The sequence below is a fragment of the Equus przewalskii genome, chromosome 7, assembly GCF_037783145.1.
Source record: "Equus przewalskii isolate Varuska chromosome 7, EquPr2, whole genome shotgun sequence".
Lineage (NCBI taxonomy): Eukaryota > Metazoa > Chordata > Mammalia > Perissodactyla > Equidae > Equus > Equus przewalskii.
Window position 1 is genome coordinate 7,244,905 of NC_091837.1, and position 23,544 is coordinate 7,268,448.

The window sequence follows — 23,544 nt, forward strand, 5'->3', positions numbered from 1 at the left end:
CGAGTGGCACAGGAGAAGAATGCTGTTCCAGGGAGAGGAAGGAACAGAGCATCGAGCCAGAGGTGGGACGGACCAGAGCACTGAATATGAGCACCCCTCAAGTGCAGGGCATGAGGCAGGTCAGAGGCCTCAGTGCTGGAGAGTGAAGCATGTGGACCAGGTCAGAGGTGACAGGAGCCACGGAGGGCTCCTAGAAATGGGAGTGGCCCCCTGAGGCACTGCCAGTCCTTTCTGACTGGGAAACCCAGAAGGAAAGCATGTCTGCCTTCCCCAAAGTAGGTCCTGTGGGACACTAGTCCTGCAGGGGGTTCTGCAAAAAAGGGAATCAGTGATAGGAAAAAAAAAAAAAAAAAACTTTGGAAAACAGGATGAATGACGTCCCTCCCCTCAAGGAGGTAGGTGACTGAATGCTCTGAGAAGCTTGGCCTTAAGGACACTGGAAGGCATGTCACGATCTAATCTGATGGAAAATCAGATAATAATAAATAATAAATTGTGAAACCCTGGCAGGCAGAGGAAACACAAGCCACAGTACCAGTGTCATCTTGACCTTCGCGGTCCTCTGTGGCTCATCTCCCCTCCTCTCTCATTGGTGATCAGCACAGGGTGTGTTGAGGACATCGGGAACCTGGTGAGACCACATCAGGGTTCTCCAGCAACTTCCTCTGGAGAGGGGAGCAGGGGTGGCACCCTAACTAGGCACAGCTATCAACAAGGCCAAGGTGGGGCCTAAGGGATGGGTGCCCTGGGCTGACGTAAAAGCCAGCCTTTGCTTCCACTCTACCAGGGCTGCAGGGGCAGAAACCTCAGCCCACAAACACCAATCTGTAGGCCAGTATCTGTGGCGGCTGAATCTCCAATCATCCCAGGGGAATACCCTCCCTGGGACCCCTCGGCCGGCGGGAGAGGCCAGCAAGCAGTGAAAGGCTAGGCAAAAATCTGGGAGGGCAAAGAAACGTGCTGCCTTTCCTCTCACTGCAGGGCGCTGGGGCACAGGGTAAAAGCCACGAGGCTAAATGAAGGGTGAAAAGTAAGTGCATGTGAGTGATTGTTAGGACGCCCACAGAACCAGGAGCCTCCCTCCTCAGCAGAAGGCTGTAACCCAGAGCCACACAGCATCCTCAAGAATACAGACAGCTCTGGGAGCAAGGTCCACCTCCAGGGAAATAAACACAGGCAGAGAGATGGAACGTAAAAATAGAGGCGCGTGCTCCAATTATGGCATCTGCTGTGATGCTGAAACAACCTGCCACCCACAGCCTCCTCCAGCCGGCAGTGCCCAGCCTACCTATGGCTTCCCTAACTCGGCTTCCATGGGGTGTCCTTGAGGAATGGGAGTGCCCATCCCAGATCTGGCACTGCAGGAAGCTGATCCCCCCAGCCTCGGGGCCTCTGGGCTCATTCGCCTGCCCTGTCCTGCTTTGAGTCTTGCCCCAAGGTCCCAAGGTGCAGAGGTAGCTGCTCCACAGCCAACCCGAGGTAGGTACGGGAGGGGCTGGGAGCTGAGGCACTGATGCTCCCTTTCCTTTGCCCAGCTGCATCTTAGCATGATGGGTGCCGCCCCGAGGCACCAGGCCCGAGGTTGGTTGGTTTCTGTGAGCCTGCCCCACCTAGACAACAATGAGCTTCCTTGGCTCCTCCCAGCCTCCACTGTGGGTCTTTAAACCCCAAGCCATTCATCTGCCTGCTCCTGGTTCAATCAGAAAGTCCCTCTGCAGCCCAGCCTCCTGGTCAAGGGAACTGCCTGGTTATTTGGTGGCGAGAAGGGCATGAGTATTTTTAAAAAGCTTCTCCAGGAGATTTTACACTGCAGCCAGACTAGAACTGCTGCGTTAGATGCCGGCAAGGCCCCACCAGCTTTAACATCCTGGAATACTAGAGTCTAGCCACATACCTTGCCCCAGTGCTCCATATCTGTCTCCTCCCCACTCTGCCCCCTGCAGCTCCAGGTGCTGCCTCCCAGCTGTGCAGAAGAGGGAACCAAGGCCGAGAGGCTGGAGCAGGGAGCCAGGCATAGTAGGCTCAGGCATCTAGCTCCTGCGGCTCCCTCTCTCCTGTGCCCTATGTGGCCCTCTGGGTAACCAAAGAAAGGGAAAAAATTCTCTCATTACCCTGACAGTTAAGGAAATTAAACAATGTCCTTGTTTCCATGTTGAAGTCTAGCCTTTGCCCACACAACACAAATTCAGTTTTGTGTGTTGCTTTCTCACCTACTGGTCCACAAGTCTTTTGCCAGTCTCTATGACTTGGTTACTTGTTAGCAGCTGCCCCACTTCCCATCAGGTGACAAGCTGTGGCCTCCCATGGTACTGGCTGTTGGGGCCGGGCTGGAATGCTGCAGGAGGACTTCCTTCTGCCCTTGCTGGCCTGTGGGGAGGCACCACCCTTGGCCCACCTGCGGGCACAGCTCCTCAAAAACCACGGGCCCTACCTCACACTTCTCTCAGCCAAGTCACCAGGCACCACCCAGACCCCATCACTTGGCTGACAGTTGTGGGGCCAGCAGCCCCTGACCAGCGAGAAGGATCCTTTAATGGACAACACGGAGCCCCACCTGTTTCATTTTGCTCAGCACAAACATCTGTCTCAAGGCCAAAGCAAGTGGGACTAAATTCCAAAGCAAGGTCTGGCAACCTACAGGCGAGAACCTACTGATCTGTCCCAGACGGCGCCAGCTCTGCTGAGCAGGTCACTGGAAAGTACGAGTTTACATTTTCCTGGCCTGAAGACAGCCACGGCTGCTTATCCCTGGAAATTATCTGATGCCCATGTAATCACACGAAAGAGCTTTCCACATGCGGCTGCCTCTAGGCATCAATGACACAGCGTGAGCTAAGACTGGGGGCCCTGAAGGGGCAGGGCTGCATCTATCTGGTTGACCCCCACATCTTGGGACCGGGCATGCAGCAGGTGCTAAATAAGTGCCTGTTGAATGAATGGGTGACATGAGACACATGGATGGAAAAGTGTTTTGTGAACTGAAAGGCAGCGTGCAGGTGTGAGGGGTGAGGAATAAGGTGCTTTGGGGTTAGGAGAAGAGTCCGGGTTCAGGGTTTTCCTTTGTGCCGCCCCTGCCTCTTGAGCTAATACAGGAATCCAAAGTGAAGTGAATCACAACCTGATGGCCCGGTGACCTGGCTCCTTGGCCAGGCCTCAGCTGCACAGTCCCTGCAAGTCCTCTTTCCCGCCCTGTAGACCTTCTCTGGGTGCCCTCCTGCCTCTTCTGGCTGCAGCGTGCTGAGTGGGGGCCCCAGCCCTGGGGTGAGCTCTGTGGGGATAGCGAGGAGGAGACCCACAGTTCCTGCCGAGGTGGAATCTCACCCTCTGCTCCATGTAAGGCAGATGGGCGAAGTCATGTCTTCAATGAACAAGGGGACAGAAGAGCTGCTTTTGTTTAATTGCCCTGGAGTCACTCTCTGCTTTTAGGAGCCAGGCAGACCTGGAAGTCCTTCTTTGCTTTTTATAAACCCTGCAACCTTGCACAGTTACTTAACATCTTAACCCAGCTCCTCATCTGTAAAATGGGCTAATGCCTGTAAAGTGCTTAACATAGTGCCTGGCCTACAGCGAGGCCACGAACATCGGCCATTATTACCTGGCTATAAAATGACTCCCACTGAAAGTAGAAAAATCAAAAAGCTCTATTAAGAAAAGAAAAGCATAAAGTAGCAAACAATCATAGCCATCCTCCTCAAGATGACCTCGTCCATCTGTCCGATGCCGGTGGCAATTCTTCCCTGCTCACTTCAACATGCTGCACAGAATGGGGGCTGTCTCCATTGTTCCAGTTCCATGACTGCCAGGCAACCAAGAACACCCAAAGAAGAGACCTCTCCAGAGCCAGGAGGGCAGATGGGAACTTTCAGCACTGGAAAGGCATGTGCCCTGAAGTCCACGCACACCTGGAGCCAGGTAAACATGACGACCCTCTCCCTGCCCGTTGGGGGCCCTGGAGTCAGTCCCTGAGGCCTGGCAGCCAGGCCTGCAGAGACAGAGTGAGCAGACAGACCAGCAGAGCTGAAGGTCAGGCCAGCAGAGGCGGCCATCTGAAGTGCCACCTGGGGAAGGCCCATCTCTAATGGCAAAACTAGAAAAGGAAACTTGGCAGAATGTGTTTGAAGTGAACAGGCTCAAGGAGAGGCCGTGAGAAAGGGGCAGCGGGTGGGATTTGTGGAGGCTGTTCTGGCTCCTCTTTCATTCTTCTCCTAGTTCTAGGCCACTGTAAATGCAGCTGGGAGCCTGGCACCGGCCCTGTATCTGCAGGCATCTAAACATTCTTTCTGGAGGACACTGAGGGTGACGTACAGTCCTCCCTCAGGACCCACCATCCTCGGGAAGCCAGTGCCCTCAGGCTGCTTGGGGCTGTGAGCCCTGACCCAGAACTGACTGCGAAAGGCCAAAGGTGAGGGTCAGCAACGCTGAGGAAGACATCCGCACCTGCAAGACTTTAGGGACTTTCCAATGCCCAGTCTAGTCCTTTAAGTTTTTTATGTTCCCAGGTTAGCAGGAAGACTGCTGGGTGAGCAGGTCCTGAGCTAAAGTGTTGGTTCAGCCACCAACAGGCTATGTGACTTTGAGCAGGTCCCCTCTCTTCTCTGGGCCTCCACGGGGCATACCCACACTCCTCTGCAAACAAGGCCCGCTGGCTAACGCAAGCACAGGCTTGACTCTGGGTGTGGGGGCTCCTCAGCTAGTTGCTCTGTGGGAGAGGGAGGAGGAGGAAACAACCATGGAGCCATGGAAGCATCCCCACTCCCCGCCCCCTGGGATTTGACAACGCAGTAGAATTGGTCATTTGTGAAGAAGCCTTGGGAGGCCAGGATCCAGCAGGGCCCCTGACCACTGCGTGACAGGGGCAGAAAGCTGACTGAGAGTAACTGCATCCAGTGGGGCAGGCAGAGACCGGATCTACCACCTGTGATTCAGGGCCTGGGGCTCAGACCCACAGGCGGAGCAGGAAAAGGAGCTGAGGAAAGGTCTGCAGCAGGAGAGACTCAAAGGAGCCATTCGCCAGCGCCCTCTCCCCCTGCACTCTTCCTTCCTCCTACGGTCAGGCAGCGTGGAAGCAGCTCCCAGGGAGGCTGTGCCCCAGCGCAGGTCCCCCATCACTTCCCTTGCCCGGTCCCCTCCATACCCCACCAGCTGGCCTGCAGTCATCACCCACAGCTTAAAGGGACCCTACCAGCAGGACCAGTGTAAATATCGCTGTGGGTAGGTGGCTTCCAAGGCTTGGTTTAGTGAAAAGCTACCCAAGCTGTTGTTGCAAAGGAGGGAAAAAAAAATCAATCTCAAAATAATGAGGTCCTAGTAAAGTCCACATTCAGGAAGGAAGCTGCTTAAGAGGAGCTTAACCAAAGACAAACAAGGTGGAATTTTAGCTGGCCCCTTCCTGGAGAGGGTGAGAATGAAGGCCTCAGCCTCAGCCTCCCTACAGCCCCTGGCTCTGACCAGCTGTCTGCCCAGCGTCCTTCAGAGAACTGCTTTCTACCGGGCCAGCAAGCTTCATTCTCAGGTTCTAGGCAGTTACATTTCTTACTGTAAATTAATCAATTGATTTATTTTCTAAAAGAAATGGAAATTAGAAATTCCAATACGTGATGGTATTTGTCAAGAAACTGAAGGTGACTGTCCCTAAAAACTGAACGGGGCTGTTTCCAGCTGCCAAGTGCTGGTGACTAGCAGCTGGTGCCTAGGCAGGAGACACGGCTTCAGGGAGCCTTGGGGAGGGTGACATGGTGGAAGTGAGAACCCCTGTGAGGCCAGGGGAGAGAAAAGCCGGCAGAGATGGAGGAGGGGCGGGGTGGGGTAAGAGTGGGAAAGGAAGAACTCATCTCAGAGCAAAGCCTGAGAGGAGGCCACTTGCCCACCTTGGCTGTGCCAACAGGCTCTCGACGCCAGTTCTGGGGACCCCACTACTCAGCAGCTGCTCCCTGAGCATGCCAGGGGAGGCTCCTCACAGCTCGAGCAATGCCAGATCCCCAGATCCTGGGGATCCGCCCCCTCCCTCCTGAGGGGCATCCTTCCCCTCACCTGCACAGCCAGTTTAGGCCCAGGGACTTCTCACTCAGGCTGCAGGGCTGAGGGAGAAACCTGGATGCACCCAAAGACACACCCACCATACAGTCTGCGGGGTGTGAGAACACGATCCAAAACCCCGCAGCCAGGTGGGCTTGAATTACAGCCAGACAGTCTGCAGAGATCCAGCATCTTTGGGCCAAGTTTCCACCCAAGACCCATTTCAGCTTGGCTCCACGGCGGCCTGGTGGGCTCCCCTTAAATAGGTCACTCTGTGGCTGAGAACTTTTTGGTGTCCATGCCCTAGACCCAGCCATGCTGGAAGGGGGAGTGAGGAAGAGTGTAGCAGGGCGCGACGCAGCTTTTGGAGGTCTATACTGAGGAATATCCAAGGCCATTTAGGACAGGAGAGCCGTGGGGCATTGGAATGGCCATGTCCTACAGAAGACCCCTCAGGTGAGCCTGAGGCAGAGACCCAGGCAACAATAACAGTGGCCACTGCCTGCTGACAATATAGTCCCTTTACAGTTCATTAAGCACTCTGCCAGACACTTCCCCCTAGGGTTACCACACCCCTGTGATGTGGGCTCGATTCCAGCCCCCTTAAATGTTGGGGGTGCTGAGGTCACGTGGGGCAAGGTGCCTGCCCACAGTCATCTGGTGGGCAGCTTTGACTCTGGGATTTGGCTACTGGGGCCCTGCGAAGGGCTGGGTCAGGGCAGTGGGAATGTAAGACAGAAGACAAAGAAGAAACAGCTTCTTTACAGTGCTGAAAGAAAACAAAAAAACCCTAGAATTATATAGCTCATAAAAATGTCCTTCAAAAATAAAGGTTAAGTAAAGATATGTTCAGACAAATAAAACAAAATATGTTCAGAGAATGTGTGGCTAGTTGATCGATGCTACAAGAAATGTTAAAGGAAATTCTTCAAGCTGAGAGGAAAGGATAGCAGACGGAAACTCAGATCTAGACAGGGGAATGAAGAGTCCTAGAAAAGATACACATGTGAGTAAATATAAAGGGCACTGGTTTTCTCACTTTTAAACTTCATTTAAAGAAAACTGTAGAGAGCAAGGAAAAAAAGCATATTGTAGGGTTTATGTCATCTTCAAAAGTAAAACAGGACACAGCAGAAAGGGTGGGTGCAATGGAAGCACATTGTTTTAAAGTTCTTAATTATAGCTGAAACAGTATATGATTTGAAGAAAGATTGTAATGTAAACCCTAGAGCAACCACTAAGAGATGTATAGTTATAAACTAATAAAGGGGAAAAACTGAATACTAAAAATAATACTACAGATGGCAGGAAAAGAGAAAAAAAATAGATGAGACCAAACAAATAGCAAAAGGGTAGATTTAATTGCAACCACATCAATAATCATATTAAATTAAAATGATCTCAACATTCTAATTACAAGAGACTTTATCAGACTAGATAAAAAAGCAAGACTCATATGCTATCTATAATAAGACCCCTTTAAATAGAAAAGCAGAGATAAAATAACCAACCATATGCTTTCTACAAGGAACAGACTTTAAATAGAAAGATAGGATGAGTTAAAAGTAAAAGATTTGAAAAAGAAACACCAGGCAAACAGCAATTACAAGAAAGCTGTGATGGTCTTATTAACATCCAAAAGGAGTCTTGAGGACAGAGATAAGGAGGGAAATTTCATAGTGACAAAAGAAGTCAATTCATCAAGATGACACAAACTCCTGAATGTGCATGCACCTCATGACAGAGCTTGAAAGTAAACAAAGCAAAAACAGAAATGAAAAGAGAAGAGACAAATCTACAATTACAGTTAGAGATTTCAGTACTACTCTCTGAGCAAACAAATGAGGATTTAGAAGATGTGAATCTTCAAATATCTTTTATCAATTAACTTGACCTAATTGACATTTACAGAATATGACACCCTACAATGGCAGAATACACATTCTTTTCAACAATACATGAAACATTCACCAAGACAAAGCATATGCTAGGCCATAAATCAAGTCTCAAATTTAAAATGATATAATGTATGTTCTCTGGCTACTACACAATTAAATTAGAAAGCAATAACAAAAAGCTATCTGGAAAATACCCTAATATATGGAAATTAAACCACACACTTCTAAATAACTAACGGGTCAAATAAAAAACCACAAGGGAAATTATAAAATATTTTGAAATGAATGATAAGAAAATACAACACATTAAAATTTGTGGGATGCAGCTAAAGCAGTGTTTGGAGGGAAATGCATAGCTTTAAATGGCTATTATAGAAAAGAAGAAAGGTTTAAAATGAATGATCTAAGCTTCCACCTTAAGAAACTAGAAAAAGAACTAATGATACTCAACGTGAGTAGAAGGAATAAAATGATAAAGAGCAGAAATCAATGAAACAGAAAACAATAAGAATGGAAAAAATTAAACTAAAAGCTTTGTAAAGCTTTTCTCGAAAAGATCAATGAAATTAATAAGCCTCTAGCTAGATCAAGAAATAAAGAAAATACAAATTACCAATAAGAGGAATGAAATAAGGAACATCACTATTGACATTAAAGGGAAATTAAAAGAATATTATGAAAAATGTTATGCTAATAAGTTTGACACCTTTGATGAAATGGGAAATTCCTTTAAAGAACAAATATCAAAATTGACACAAGAAAAAAAATCAGATAAGGCCTTTATAAAGAAACTGAATTTAAAATTAAAAACCTTTTCCTCAAAGAAAATTCAGGTCCAAATGGCTGCACTGGTAAATCTACCAAATATTTAGGGAAGAGATAATACAATTCTTATAAAAACTGTGTCAGAAAACAGAAGGGGGGAAACAGTTTGCGATTGCCTTATGAGACTGTATTATCTCATCTTATGAGGTACCAGTATTACATTGATACCAAAAGCTGACACATTACAAGAAAAGAAAAATACAGCCAAGATTCCTCATGAATATAGAGGCAAAATTCCATGACAAAATATTAGTAAATAAAATCCAGCTAAAAAGGATAATAGATCGTGAACAGGTGGACTTTTTCTCAGGAATGCAAGGATTAACACTTGGAATGAATATAATTCACATTAACAGTAGAAAGAAAAAATATAACCAACTCAACAAATACTGAAAAAGCATTTGACAAAACTCAACACTCATTCAGGATAAAAACTCAGAAAACTAGAAATTAAAAGGAACTTTCTCACTACTATAAAAGGCATCTATAAAAATCCTACAGCTATCTTCATACTTAACGACAAAAAGTTGAACTTTTTCCCCTAAGATCAGGAACAAGGCATGTCTGCTCTCACCTCTTCTATTCAACATTACACTGGAGATTTTTGCCAGGGCAATAAGGCAAGAAAAAGAAACCAAAAGCAGACAAGCTAAAAAGGAAGACGTAAAAAAGCTTTTAGTTACAGACAGCATGGTCACATACCCAGAAAATCCTAAGAATCTAAAGAAAAGCCACAAGAACTAACAAGTGAGTTTAGCAAGACAGTAAAGGCCAACAAATAACAAATAAAAAGCCAACGAATAACAATCAATTGTATTTATACAATACTAGCAATGAACAACTGGAAAATAATATTTTAAAAATAATACCATCTTTATAATAGCATCAAACCTTACATAAATACTTACAGATAAACTGAACAAGATATATGCAAGAAAACACACGGCTAAGAGAAATTAAAGAAAAGCTAATAAATACCATGTTCATGAATTGGAAACTTTAATAACATTGATATCAATTTTCCACAAATTGATCTACAGATTTGAAGCAATCCCAATCAATACCCTAGCAGACTTTTTCGTAGGAACTGACAAGTCAATTCTAAAATTTACGTAAAAAAGCAAGGACCAAGAATAGCCAAAATAGTTTTGGAAAAGAAGAACAAAGCTGGAGGACTTACACTCCCTGATATAACAATTTACTGCACAGCTATAACACTCAAGACAGTATAATGTTGATATGAATACAAATTTGTAATGGAACATAATAGAGAATTCAGAAACAGACCGGTACATATGCGATTAACTGGTTTTCAACAAATGTGTCAAGGTAAGTCAATGAGGGAAAAACTTTATTTAAAAAAATTGTGCTTGAATAACTAAACATCCACATGGAGGAAAAAGAACTTTGATAATTACCTCACACCATACACAAAATGAACAGAAAATGGATCATAAACTTAAATGTAAAAGCTAAAACTATAAAACATCTAGAAGCAATCAGTACTATCTTGAGGCAGGCAAAAATTTCTTAGAACACAAAAAAGCACTAACCATTAAAGAACTGATAAATAGATCTAATAAAAATTAAAATCTATGCTCTTAGGAAGATATTAAAATTGAAAAGTAAACCACAGATTAGGAGAACTTTTCTCAATATATATTCCTGAAAAAGAACTTGTATTCAGAACACATAAAGAACACTTGAAACTCAATAATAAGGCAAATAATGCCTCCAAATAGGCAAAAGATTTGAAAAGGCACTTTAGAAGATAATATATACAAATGACTAAAAAGTACATGAAAAAATGCTCAACATGATTATTAATTAGAGAAATATGACTACAATAGGATATCACCATACGCCCACTAGAATAAGTGAATTTAAAAAGACTAATAATAGCAAGTGTGGGCAGGATGCCAACAGGGCAACTGAATGTTCATATAGTCATGCTCCATATAATAGCATTTTGGTCAATGATGGATTGCATATATGACAGTGGTCCCATAAGATCAGTATCATATAGCCTAGGTGTGTAGCAGGCTATACCATCTAGGTTTGTGTAAGTACACTCTATGATGTTTGCACAACGATGAAATCATCTAATGACACATTTCTCAGAATGCATTCCCACCGTTAAGTGAGGCTTGACTGTACATTGCTGGTGGGAATGTAATATGGTACAACCACTTTGGAAAACAGTTTGGCAGTTTCTTATAAAACTAAACATACAATTACAATATGACCCACAATTCCATTTCTAGGTATACCTAAGAGGAATAAAAACATATGTTCACAAAAATACATGCATTTAAAATGTTTATAGCATCTTTATGCCTCATAGCAGCCCCAAACTGGAAACAACCCAAATGTCTATTAACAGGTGAATGAATAATTGTGGTATATTCACACTATGGAAAACTTCACACAACAAGGATGCACCTAAAAAACATTATGCTGAATGAAAGAAGTCACACATACTACTGTTTGATTCCATGCTATGAAATTCTAGAACTAATAAAACTACAGTGCAAAAAGAATATTAGTGGTTGTCTTGGGCCAGGTATAAGGGACATTGACTGCAAAGGGGCAGGAGGAAACTTTCTGAGATGATAAAAATGTTCCATATCTTATGTGGAGTGGTGGCTACATTTGTTAAGACTCACAGAATAGTTAAAATCAGTTCATTTTATCTTTTTAAAATTATACATCAATAACATTGATTTAAGAAAAAAAGAGGGTAATTACCTACTGATCCAGTTCTAGTAATGTATCCTATAGACATGCAGATACACATACAGATATCTGACCAAAGACTGATGCACATAAAATGTACATTTCAGCATTTTTTGCAATAGTAAAAAGTCTGGAAACATTCTAAATGCCCTTCAAAGGGACTGGTTATTAAACTATGATGCATGTATAAAACAGAATCCATGGACTTCTGTGTGATATGAAAAAAAGCTTTAAAACATAGTCAATGAAAAACATCAAGGTGCAGAACAGTATGTATAGTATGATTCACCTTGCCTTCCAAAAGGTATCTATAGTATATACGTTTTTAAAGAACACAAAAGAAAAACAGCAGATAAAAGCAATAAAACCAAAATCTGATCCTTTGAAAATATCAATAAAATCTGTACACTTCTAGCCAGATTGAGGAAGAAAAAAAGATATGACCAATTACCAATATCAGCAATGAAAGAGGGGACATCAGTACAGATCTTACAGACATTATAGGATAGTAAGGAAATATCAGGAACAACTTTATGCCCACACATTTGATAACTTAGGTGAAATAAATCCTCGAAATGCAAAAATATCAAAACTCACTCAGTAAAACAATAGCCTGCATAATCTATTAAAGAAATTGCTTTTATAGTTAAAAATCTTACAACAAAGAAAACTCAGAGCTCAGAAGGTTCTGCTGACAAATTCTACCAAACATTTAAGGAAGAAATAATGCTAATCCTACACAGACTCTTCAAGAAAATTAAAGAGGAGGGAATACTTCCCAATTCATTTTAAGGCCAGTGTTACCTAATACTAGAACCAGACAAGGACATTACAACGAAAACAGCAATAACTGTACACCAATATCCTTTATGAGCAAAGAGACAAAAATCCTCAGAAAAGTATTAACGAACATAATCTAGCAATACATAACATGGGTTCTACATCTTGATTAAGTGAAGTTTATCTCAGAAATGCAAGGTTTGTTCAACATTCAAACACCAATCAATGAACGACAACCCAATTAAAAGTGGGATTTGAATAGACATTTCTCCAAAGAAGATATACAGATGGCAAATAAGCTCATAAAAAAATGCTCAGTATCATTAAAAAGGAGATAAATAAGTGTTGGTAAAGATGTAGAAAAATTGGAACTCTCATACTGATGGGAACATAAGTGGTACAGCCATTTAATAAACACTTTAGCAGTTATTATATAACCCAGCAATCCCATCCTAGGTATACACCCAAGAAAAATGAAAACTTCTGTCCACACAAAGACTTGCACATGGATGCTCACAGCACAGCGGCATTGTTCATAACGGCTAAAAAGTGAAAAGAATCTAAATGTTCATCAACTGATGAAGGGATAAAAATTGTATATCCATGCAATGGAATATTACACAGTAATAAAAAGGAATGAAGTACTGATACATGCTGTAATATGGATGAACCTTGAAAACATTACAATAATTGAAAGAAATAAGTCACAAAAGGCCATACATTATATGGTTTCACTTATATGAAATGTCCAAGATAGGCAAATCTCAAGAGAGAGAAAGAAGATCAGTGGTCGCTTAGGGTTGGGGGGTGGGGGTGAGAAGAAATGCAGAGTGACTGCTAATGGATCCAAGGTTTCTTTTGGAGGGACAAAAATATTCTAAAATTGAGTGTGGTGATGGTTGTACAATCCTGTAAATATAGTAAAAGACATTGAATCGTACATTTAAAAAGCTGAATTGTACAGTATGTGAATTATATCTTGATAAAACTGTCAAAACAAAACAAAAAACTAGCATGTATGGAGCACTTTGAAGGTGCCAGGGGCTTTACATTTATTATCACAAATCCTCCCAACCACCATACAAAGAGGAACAAACATCTAATATTTAATAAGCATTTACTTTGTGTCAGACACAAAGTGATTACACAGATCAACTCTTTTACTCCTCACCTTATTGTCAACCCCACTTCACAGATAAGGAAGTTTGGTGAAGCTTTGTAACATGCACACATCCGGTAAGAGAGAGCGTTAAGTCTGAACCCAAGCTGCTGGCTCACCTTTTCACTGTTCCCCACACCATCTCCCTCCAAGCTGTTTATTAAAGTGGCTCTCAAAGTGTAAATCCCAGACAAACATCATTTGAGAACTTATTAGAAATGCAAATCTCTTTTTTAAAGATTGACACCTGAGCTAACATCTGTTGCCAATCTCCTCCTCCCCCTCCTCCTCTCTCTCCTCTTTCTTCTTCTTTTCCCCAAAGCCCCCCCACCCCAGTACATAGTTGTATATTCTAGTTGTGAGTGCCTCTGGCTGTGGCATGTGGGACACCACCTGAGAGTGGCCTGATGATCTGTACCACGTCCGTGCCCAAGATCCGAACCGGCGAAACCCTGGGCTGCTGAAGCAGAGCATGCAAACTTAACCACTTGGCCAGGGGCCAGCTCCAGAAATGCAAATCATTAAGCTCTATCCCAGACCTACTGAATCAGAAGAAATTCTGTGGATGGGGCCAAAATATAAAAACCAATATAATCCATCATATTAACAGACTAAAGAAAAAAGCCCACATGATGATAATTTCAATAGAGGCAGAAAAAGTATTTGACAAAATTCAACATCCATTCATCATAAAATGTCTCAGTGAACTAAGAATAAAAGGGAATTTCCTCAACATGATAAGAGATCTGGAAAAAACTGAGAGCCATCTTCATACTTAATGGTGAAAGACTGAATGCTTTCCCTCTGACTGGGAACACGGCAAGGATTTCTGTTCTTACCACTTTTATTTAACATTGTACTGGAGGTTCTAGCCAGTGCAATAAAGTAAGAATAAGAAATACAAGAAAGTACATCACAATATATGTTTGTGGACTTATGCTCTTTTATTTCCTCATATTTTTCTGTATTTTTCAAAAATTGTATAGATGTGAGTCAGACCTGGTTCTTATCCTCAGGAAATTTACAGTGTTCTATGATCACAGCCCCAGGGACCCCTAACACTGGAACACAAGTTGGAAGGGAGGCACACTTAACCTTTCAGTCTCCTCATGCCACAACTGAGGACCACACCGAGTGCTCTGGCTCTGCGTGCGGCTGTTACTGGGGCTGCCTAAACTGGACAGCTGGTGCCGCAGGAGGGACGGGGACAAGTTCTAGATGCTAAGAGGTGGGCTCGGCCTTGCTTCACCTCTCAGTTCTGCTACCTGTCACCAAGTGACAGTCCTGCTGTGACTAGTTCCCTCATCTCTGAAATCAGAACAGTGATTATCTACCTGAAGGGTTGAAAAGAAATTAAAGGAGACAATGTACATAAAGGGCACAGCACAGTGTGTGGCACAAAGAAAGCACTCACTAAAAATGATGACAGTGATGCCCTTTCACAAGCCACACATAAGCTTTAAAAATCAAGGCTCACACTATTCTAAAGAAGGTTTACATGTCCAATCAACATGTGAGAAGTGAGACTTGAGCGCTATAGAGGAAGGAACGAGGACAATGCTGCACCAAGGTTTAGCCCCACTGACCCTATGGATCCCATTGCTTCCGTCACACCCTGGGTTTCAGTCTCATTCTGAACCTGCCAAGAATCACATCACAAGCTCAGCCTCTGGTTGAGGGTCATGTGAGTGAGCAGCTGGCAAACAAGGTCAGGGCCCAGAGCCGCACATGCTCAGGGAGTTGCAGGGTGACCCAAATTCTAGGACACGCCACTTAGAATGGCAAGGCGCTCCATTCCTTCTGAAATGGGCACTAGGGAAAAGTGGAGACATCTTTCCCTTGAACAGTTTCTGCTTCACACAGTGCAGGATCTTGGAGGCCGTGAGCTGCGCCTACAAACCGCACGCAGCACTGCTGGGTGGCACGGCCCACCTCTTTCTCACAGGGACATGAGAGTCCCTTGCAACAGGGATCTTAGTGGTTTTCCATGCTTTTGCATCATTGCATGGGCAGAAATAACCACATCTATACTCCCTAGTGAAACAGATAAGGATGTCACGGTCCATCAGGGCTAAGGTCAAACTATATACACTGGGACTAGGGTGAGAACTCTGTTCTCTGATGCCCAGCACGCTGCACTGCTCAAAAACACTGACTGACAGCTTGGAGTCGCAATTCAATTAGCATTTTTGCTATGTTAATCACATTCACTCACTTAACGAGCTTTGACTGAGAACCAACTGTGAGCCAGCTACTACGTGAGGTGCTGGGGACAGAGGCAGCAGGTCCTAAAGGTCACTAAATCTCCAGGCCTCATTCTTTAGGCAACATCAACCGAGAACTCCAGTCATCACCCCTCTTGAGGTTTCTGGAGTCTCTCCTGTCCCAACTGCCCGCTCTGTCTGCTAACCATGGGTCACCTGCCCTGCCATGTCTCACCCGCTCTCAGGCAGCTCTTCTTTTGACCACACCTGCATCTTTGCCTAGGAGCTTGCCCAAAGATGTAGCAAACATCTTTGAAAAACTTTCCTTGAAATATCTCAAGTTTGTCAGCAGGAAAGGGTTAAAGGGTTAAAACCTCAAATGAACCAGATCTTGTTTGGGGGTTACATTTAAAATTATTTATCACACCTTTGCCAGGCAAAGAAAGAGAAGGGGGTAACGTTTTAAAGTGTCAGCTGATGGAGCAATTGTAATCTGTATGTTCAGGGATGCAGAGTTCAGAAGCTAAGAGCATGGGCTGCAATCCTAACTGCCTGAGTTCAAACAAGCCCGGCTCTGCCAGTCACTAGCAGAATGGCCTGGGATGTAACCTCTCCAGTCTCAGTTTTCTCATATGTAAAATGGGAATAAATATAACAGCACCCTGATAAACTGGGTCACTTGGCCTACAAGATATCACACTGTATTATAAAGTACTTAAGGTAGCATGGTACTGGCACAGGGAAAAAAATTGACCTATGAAACAAAAGAGGGAGCCCCAGACAGACCCAAGCATATGTGGAACTCTGACAGTTGTCAGAGATGGTAGAGCAGATCAGTAAAGAAGAGGGACTTCTCAATAAGCAGTGCTGGGCCAAACGTTTGACCACACGGGGAAAAATGAAATTAACTTCATATTTCATATCCTATACAGAAACCAATTCTGGATGTATTAAGGACTTCACTGTGAAACTTAAAACTTTTAAGGAGAAAGTATAGGTAAATATGTGATTTCCATGCAGAAATCTAAGACTGAATTTATCATAAGACTGATAAATTCAACTACATTAAAATTAAGAGTGTCTACAACAGTGTGGTAATGGCATAAGGATATACATATAGATCAATGGAACAGAATTGAGAATCCAGAAATAAATCCTTTATTTATAGTCAACTGATTTTCAATAAGGATGCTAAGACAATTAAATGGATAAAGAATAGTCTTTTCAACAAATAACAGTGGAATGACATGCAAGAGAATGAAGCTGGACCCCCCCCCACATCATATATAAAAATTAACTCAAAATGAATCACACACCTAAATGTAAGAGCTAAAACTATAAAATTCTTAGAAGAAAACATAGAAGTTAATCTTCATGAGTTTGGATTAGGCAATGGATTCTTAGATATTATCCCAAAAGCACAAGAGACAAAAGAAAATATGGATAAATTGGACACCATCAAAATTAAAAGTTTTTGTGCTGCAAATGATACCATCAACAGAGTGAAAAGACAACCCAAAGAATAGGAGGAAGCATTTGAAAATCATATATCTGATAAAAGACAGATACAGAATATACAAAGAACTCATACAGTAATAAAAAGACAAATAATTCAAATAAAAAATGGACACAGGATTTGAGTAGATATTTCTCCAGAGAAGACATACAAATGACCAACAAGCACGTGAGAAAATGCTCAACATTATTAGTCATTAGGGCGATGCAAATCAAAACCACAATGAAATACCACTTCACACCCACTAGGATGGTGGTAATAATAATAAAAATGATAATAACAATAATAATACAAGTGTTGGCAAGGATATGGAGAAACTGGAACCCTAACTGCTGCTTGTGGTAATGTAAAATGGTGCAGTTTTTGTGAAAACTAATTTGGCAGTTCCTTTAAAAGTTAAACCATATGACCTAGCAATAGGACCACGTGACCCAGCAGTCCCACTCCTCGGTATCTACCCAAAAGAAATGAAAGCATATATCCATAAAAACTTACAAACAAATGTTAATAATAGCGGCGTTATTCATAATAGCCTAAAAGGAGAAGCAACTCAAAAGCCCATCAGCTGATGAATAGATAAATAAAACGTGGTACAAGCACATACATTCAATACAATGGAATATTATACGGCAATAAAAAGGAAGGAAGTACTGATACACACTGCAACATGGATAAACCTTGAAAACACTATGCTAAGTGAAGGAAGCCAGACACAAAAGGCCACATATTGCACAATTCCATTTATATGAAACATCCAGAATAGGCAAATCTATAGAGACAGAAAGCATCAGTGGTTGCTTAGGGAGGGAGACGGGATGGGGATTGACTGCTAAGGGGTACACGGTTTCTTTTAGGAGGGACAAAAATGCTCTATGATTAGATTGTGGTGGTGATTGCACACCCTGTGAATATACTAAAAAACACTGAATTGTACAATTTTTATCAGTGACTTGTATAGTACACAAGTTATATTTCAATAAAGCAATTTTTAAAAAGTGTTTATGGGGGCTGGCCCCATGGCCGAGTGGTTAAGTTCACGCGCTCCGATGCAGGGGGCCCAGTGTTTCATTGGTTCGAATCCTGGGTGTGGACATGGCACTGCTCATCAAACCACGCTGAGGCAGCCTCCCACATGCCACAACTAGAAGGACCCACAACGAAGAATATACAACTATGTACTGGGGAGCCTTGGGGAGAAAAAGGAATAAAAGAAAATAAAATCTTTTAAAAGTGTTTATGTTCCGCAAAAAATATCATAAGTAAAATGATACGAAAATACAAACTAAAAGCTTATAACTGACAAATGGTAGGTATCCAGATCATATAAGAGCTCCTACAAATTCATAAGAAAAAGACGAACCATCCAACAGAAAAGTGCATTTCACATAAAAAGAAACATATATTTACCAATAAAATGCTCATACTATTTTGATATCAGGGAAATGCAAATTAAGATTATACAGAAATACCATCAGACTTGCAAGAATATATGTTACAATACCAAATGTTGGAGAGGATCATAATCAAAGGGAACTCACCCACTGCCAACGGGAGGGTAAATTGGTACAACCACTTTGAAAAACAATGTGGTATTATTTTTCAAAACTTGTCATTCATTTATCTCATAACCAGAAACGGCCCTTCTGGGTATACCCTTGACTTCTGTACATGTGTGCCTGGAGATTTGTACAATAATGCTCACAGCAGCAGAGTTCATTACTGTCAAGAATCAGGCACACATCTAACGTCCATCAACAGAAGAAGGGTAAATGAATCGTGTGAAGAATACTAGAAGCAGCGGAAAGGAATGCAAACAGCTACACCAAACACCATAGATAAGTCTTAGAAACAAAAGGTTGAAAGAGAAAAGTTTCTAAAACTTCAAATCCTAAAAGAGGTATATAGTCTTTTTATTTGAGCCAGAAGAAAACACTAAACAATGTGCCCTCCAAACAAAATGACATTAGTGACAAAACTGTATTTTTAAAAAAGCAATCAAATGATAAACACAAAATTTAGGATAGTGATTCACTGCAGGGAGAGGAAGAAAGGGGATCAAGTAAGGGATAAATATAAATATATGCAGGTGAGTGGTAACAGTCTAGCTAACTCTTGAGTTGGGAGATGGGTTCACAGATGACGATTATTTTTATGCTCTGTAGGTAACATTCATTAAATGCACAGTCTTTTCTCTTGCAAGTGTCCTCTCACGCTGAGGATGGTGCACACTCACGCTGAATGATTTTCTACATTCAGTATCACCCCATGATACTTCTGTTCAGCAAAGTATCTGCCCTTTCCAAAGATTTACCAATATTTTAAGCCTCAAAACACATGTCAAACTCAAAAGGGTCTTCCCATATTAGGGTTTGACAAAATTACAGTCAAATCCCACTTTCTTATCTTTATAAAATAATACTAAAGATTATCTGGAAAAAAATCCAGATTATTTCATAGTAAAAAAATAAAGACTAAAAAAACAGGTAAGAATAGCTCTGACATTTAAAAGTAGAATGATAAATCACACTCAGATATCACTACACATCCTTCAGAATGACGAAAATCAAAAAGACTGATACCACCAAATGTTGATAAGGATGTGGAGCAGCCTGAATTCTCCTGCACTGTTGGCGGGAGTGTAAAATGATATAACCACTTTGGGGAACTGTTTAAGTTCCTTTGAAAAGGAAACATAACACCTATCCTTTAATTCAGCACTTCCACAATTAGATATTTATCCAAGAGAAATGAAAGCAAATGTCAGCAAAAAGACTTGCACGAGAATGTCCACAGCAGCTTTATTTGTAATAGCCCCCAAACTGGAAACAGCCCAGGTGGCCATCAATAGGAGAAAGAGTAAACTATGGTATATTCATACAGCAAAATACTAAGCAATAAAAAGAGCAAACTTATGACACATGTGACAACACACATGAACCTCAAAAACATCATGCTGAGTGACAAAAGCCTTGCATAAGGGAGTACATACTGCATTATTCCATTTATAGAGCTTGTAGAACAGGCAAAATAAATCCATGGTGAAATAAATCAAAAGAGCAGTAATGCCTGGGGGTGAGGTGGGGACTGCCTGGGAAGGGGCCTGAGGAAACCCTGGCGTGGCAGACATATCCTGTATCTTGACAGGGTCTGGGTTACAGAGGTGTACACACTTATCAGAACTCAAACGATGGTACACATAAGACTAGTGCAATCCACGATATAAAAATGCTACCTAAAAAAGTAAACAAATACTGAAGTCTGATAATGGTATACATGCTGGAGTGTTTGGGAGGGGTGAAGTGTATTAATGTCTGCAATTTACTTTGAAAAGCATTTTAAAAACCAAGATGGACTTGGTTTTAATGGATAGAAGGATGGATAGAAGGTTACATAGGTGATAAAGTAAATATAATAAAATGTTACTGGTAGAATCTAGGTAGTAGGAAGACAGGTGTTGACTGTACACTTCTTTCAACTTTTCTCTGTGTTTGAAATTTTTTATAATAAAGTGTTGGGGGAAAAAAACACTGATAAGTGAAGACTTGCCCTACCACAGAAAACATACTTTCCAACTACAATAAATCATATCAATGTTGTCCAGATGCAACACTAGACAAAACTAGCACAAAGAAGTCACAGACCTGCGAGAGGCTAATAAATAGATGAAAAAATTTAACCCCATTAGAAATCAAAGAGATGTCCATTAAATAATGAGATACCATTTTCAATTCTCAGCATGTGTCACAATGTTACTAAATGCTGGTGCGGGTGTATGGTGAGACTAGCGGCTGGGTTTGAGTCTAGTTACTAAGGCTGTGTGTGACTAGGTAAATTTTGTCTGTTTCTGTCTCAGCTCCTACACTTGCAAAAGAGGGGGGTGGATCTCAAACTACCTGGGGCTCAGGTTGAAAGCGATCAAAGGGACAGACAGAGATGGATCACACACGTATGCCAATGGCACAGGTTCTCAATGCGCAATAGCTATGATTTGTGGTTATTTCTGTGCAATAGAATTACAGGTACTTTTTTTTTTCTTCTAAATGCTTTTTCTTTACTAAAGTCTCCACAATGTGCACAAATTATCTTTGTAATTTGGAAAAAATGTCAAAAGTTATTTTATCAACCAAAAGAAATGATTTGAGATGGCTCCTCTGATCTCTATCTCTAGCTGTGGATGGCTAGCTGTGTGGCTTCTTGACTGTGTGACTGCGTCCTTCCTGGTCTCAGTTTCCCTGTCTGTACCATACGAATTAGATAAATCACCTCCAAGATCCCATTTGATTGTGACAGCTGGGGATTCTATGGCTACAAGACTTTCCTTCTTAGTTCAACGTGCGAACTCTCACACTGACACCTTCCTGACTCAAACTTTGAAATGTGGAAAAAACCATGAGTGTAACGCCACATTTCCCATGAGAGTAAGAGCTAAAGCAAGCCACAGGCCATTGATACAAGAAATTTTTATACATTGAGGGGTATGGGGAAGCCATTCTGGTTTAAACTTGATTTGGCTTAAATTTATTTGAACCAAAGAAGCCTGACTTTGAGCCTGTCAAATACATTGTACATCTGCTTTAAACATTACCCTAAAGTAAGGATGTACTCTTTGAAGATAAGAATTGATGCCTCCCTTCTTGTGAGGCCAACTCTGAAGATAAGTCTCCCTTCCCATGACACCAAGGTCAAGTTGACTCGCTGTGTACATGCTCATCTGTAACCAAAATATCTCCTCGAACGCTTGAAAGAATGTACCCCTGTCATGCTTGACATATGACCCTTTGTTTGGCAATGGTTTACGACTGTGCTGAAAACCACTCTTCCCTAGAGTGCTTTCTTCTCTTGTGAAGGTTGTGAATCCCAGGCTATGGTCCTCAGTTTGGCTCAAATAAAACTCTCTCTCTCTTTCTTTTACGATAGAATGATTATTGATTATTTGCATTAACACCATTTAAGAAAGCTTCAAAATTATGCAATTCACAGGCAGAAACTCCTGGAATGTGGCTCCTGCTGCTGTGGCCAGCTGGACAGTCAGCCCCAGGTTCCTTGCAGAACGCTACTGCCCAGAACCCGCACCAGGGGTCCTCTTCCCTCCTTCTACAGAAACCCACCTAGTCCATTCAGAAGGCCACCAGGTTTCAGAGGCCCCTGCAAAGTTAACAGCCCGTGAGGAAGCTCTGCTGTTTGGGTGGGAGCATGGGGACTGTGACCAGGGAGACAGCCAGGCATTTCCAATTAACAGTAAGCGCAACCAGACATTACTGATTATCAGCAGTTTTCTGCAGCCAATTGGACTACCAGCTTCTCACTGTACAAGCGACAGCTCTTCCTAGCCCTGGGCTGGCAAGGAGAAGACTCTGGAGGGGGAATGTGAGAGAGAAGTGGGCGAGGCAAAGGTGAAAGCACACATTGGAAAAACCGCACAGAGTGTTAAATATTCAGGGCAGTGAGCAAAGATGAGCAGAAGGCCCAGCTTTCCACCAGAAAGAGCCGCTAGTGGTCAGGGTGAGGTGAAATTGGCCACAGAATGACCACGGAGGAAAAGACAACCAACTCCAGGGCTCAGGAGACAGAGACTGCTAAGGGCCACATGCGGCCCCATGTCCAAAGCCTGCCCACACCTAGATCTGGAGCGGCCCTTGGGAAAGCTAATGGGTGGATTTGGCATGGTCAAGCAAGCCACTTCCAAACTCTGTCTACTCCAACAAGATGACTCCAGAGCATGGGGGCAGGGTGTCCGTCACAGGCGTGTGACCTGTGTACACACATGGGCCCAAAGTCAGAAGGGCCCCGTGCTTGGTTTAATGCTTAGCTGTCTATCTTGAAACTCAATAATTTTTGAACAAGGGCCCCACAAGTTGTGCAGTGGATCCTGCTAGGGGATGATATTTCCAGGGACCACTTCTCTGAATCCCACCAACTAGGGAAAGCAGAGCAGTGCCAGGGTCCCAAGGAGTCCTGTCTGGCTTGGGTTCCAGCCACATCCAACATAAACCAACATTTATAACACTTCCCTTTGGGTTTCCACACAAGGGCAGGAGAAGATGCAACTGATGAGCCACGAAAGGGTACCCACAAATAACCACCACAAACTTGTGGAGAAAATTCATCTTTTTTCAGTTAGTCAAATGCAAGTTAAAAGACTAACAAGGCACAATTTTATGCCTGGCCAAAAAACACTCTCAGAATGATGGAAGCCTAATGGAGGGGAGATGGAGAGAAGATGTTCACACTGAGCCCCGAAAGCATTAGGGACCAGAACGCTTCCATTGAGGGTGATGTGCCAGAGGAAAGCAGTCACACCCTTTGACTCAGCTACTGCACTCCCGGGAATTAGTCCCAGAAAGAAACACCTGAGAAAAATTTTACACGCCAAAGATGCTCAGGCAGCAGTTTGGCTCTTGGACAATCTGG

General features: G+C 42.8%; 1 protein-coding gene across 13 annotated transcripts in view; it reads right to left on the bottom strand.

The window, feature by feature from the left end:
• The window catches only part of OSBP2 (oxysterol binding protein 2), a 181,073-nt gene that overhangs the window by 40,793 nt on the left and 116,736 nt on the right, over nt 1–23,544 (bottom strand). Inside the window, exon 1 of one of the 13 annotated variants that reach the window (XM_070628521.1) lies at nt 3,596–3,765. The exons of the other annotated variants lie outside the window; for them this stretch is intronic. The gene's annotated coding sequence lies outside the window, so the exon portion shown is untranslated. Of the gene's footprint in view, nt 1–3,595; nt 3,766–23,544 lie in introns of those variants that run through there. 13 annotated transcript variants of the gene reach the window in all.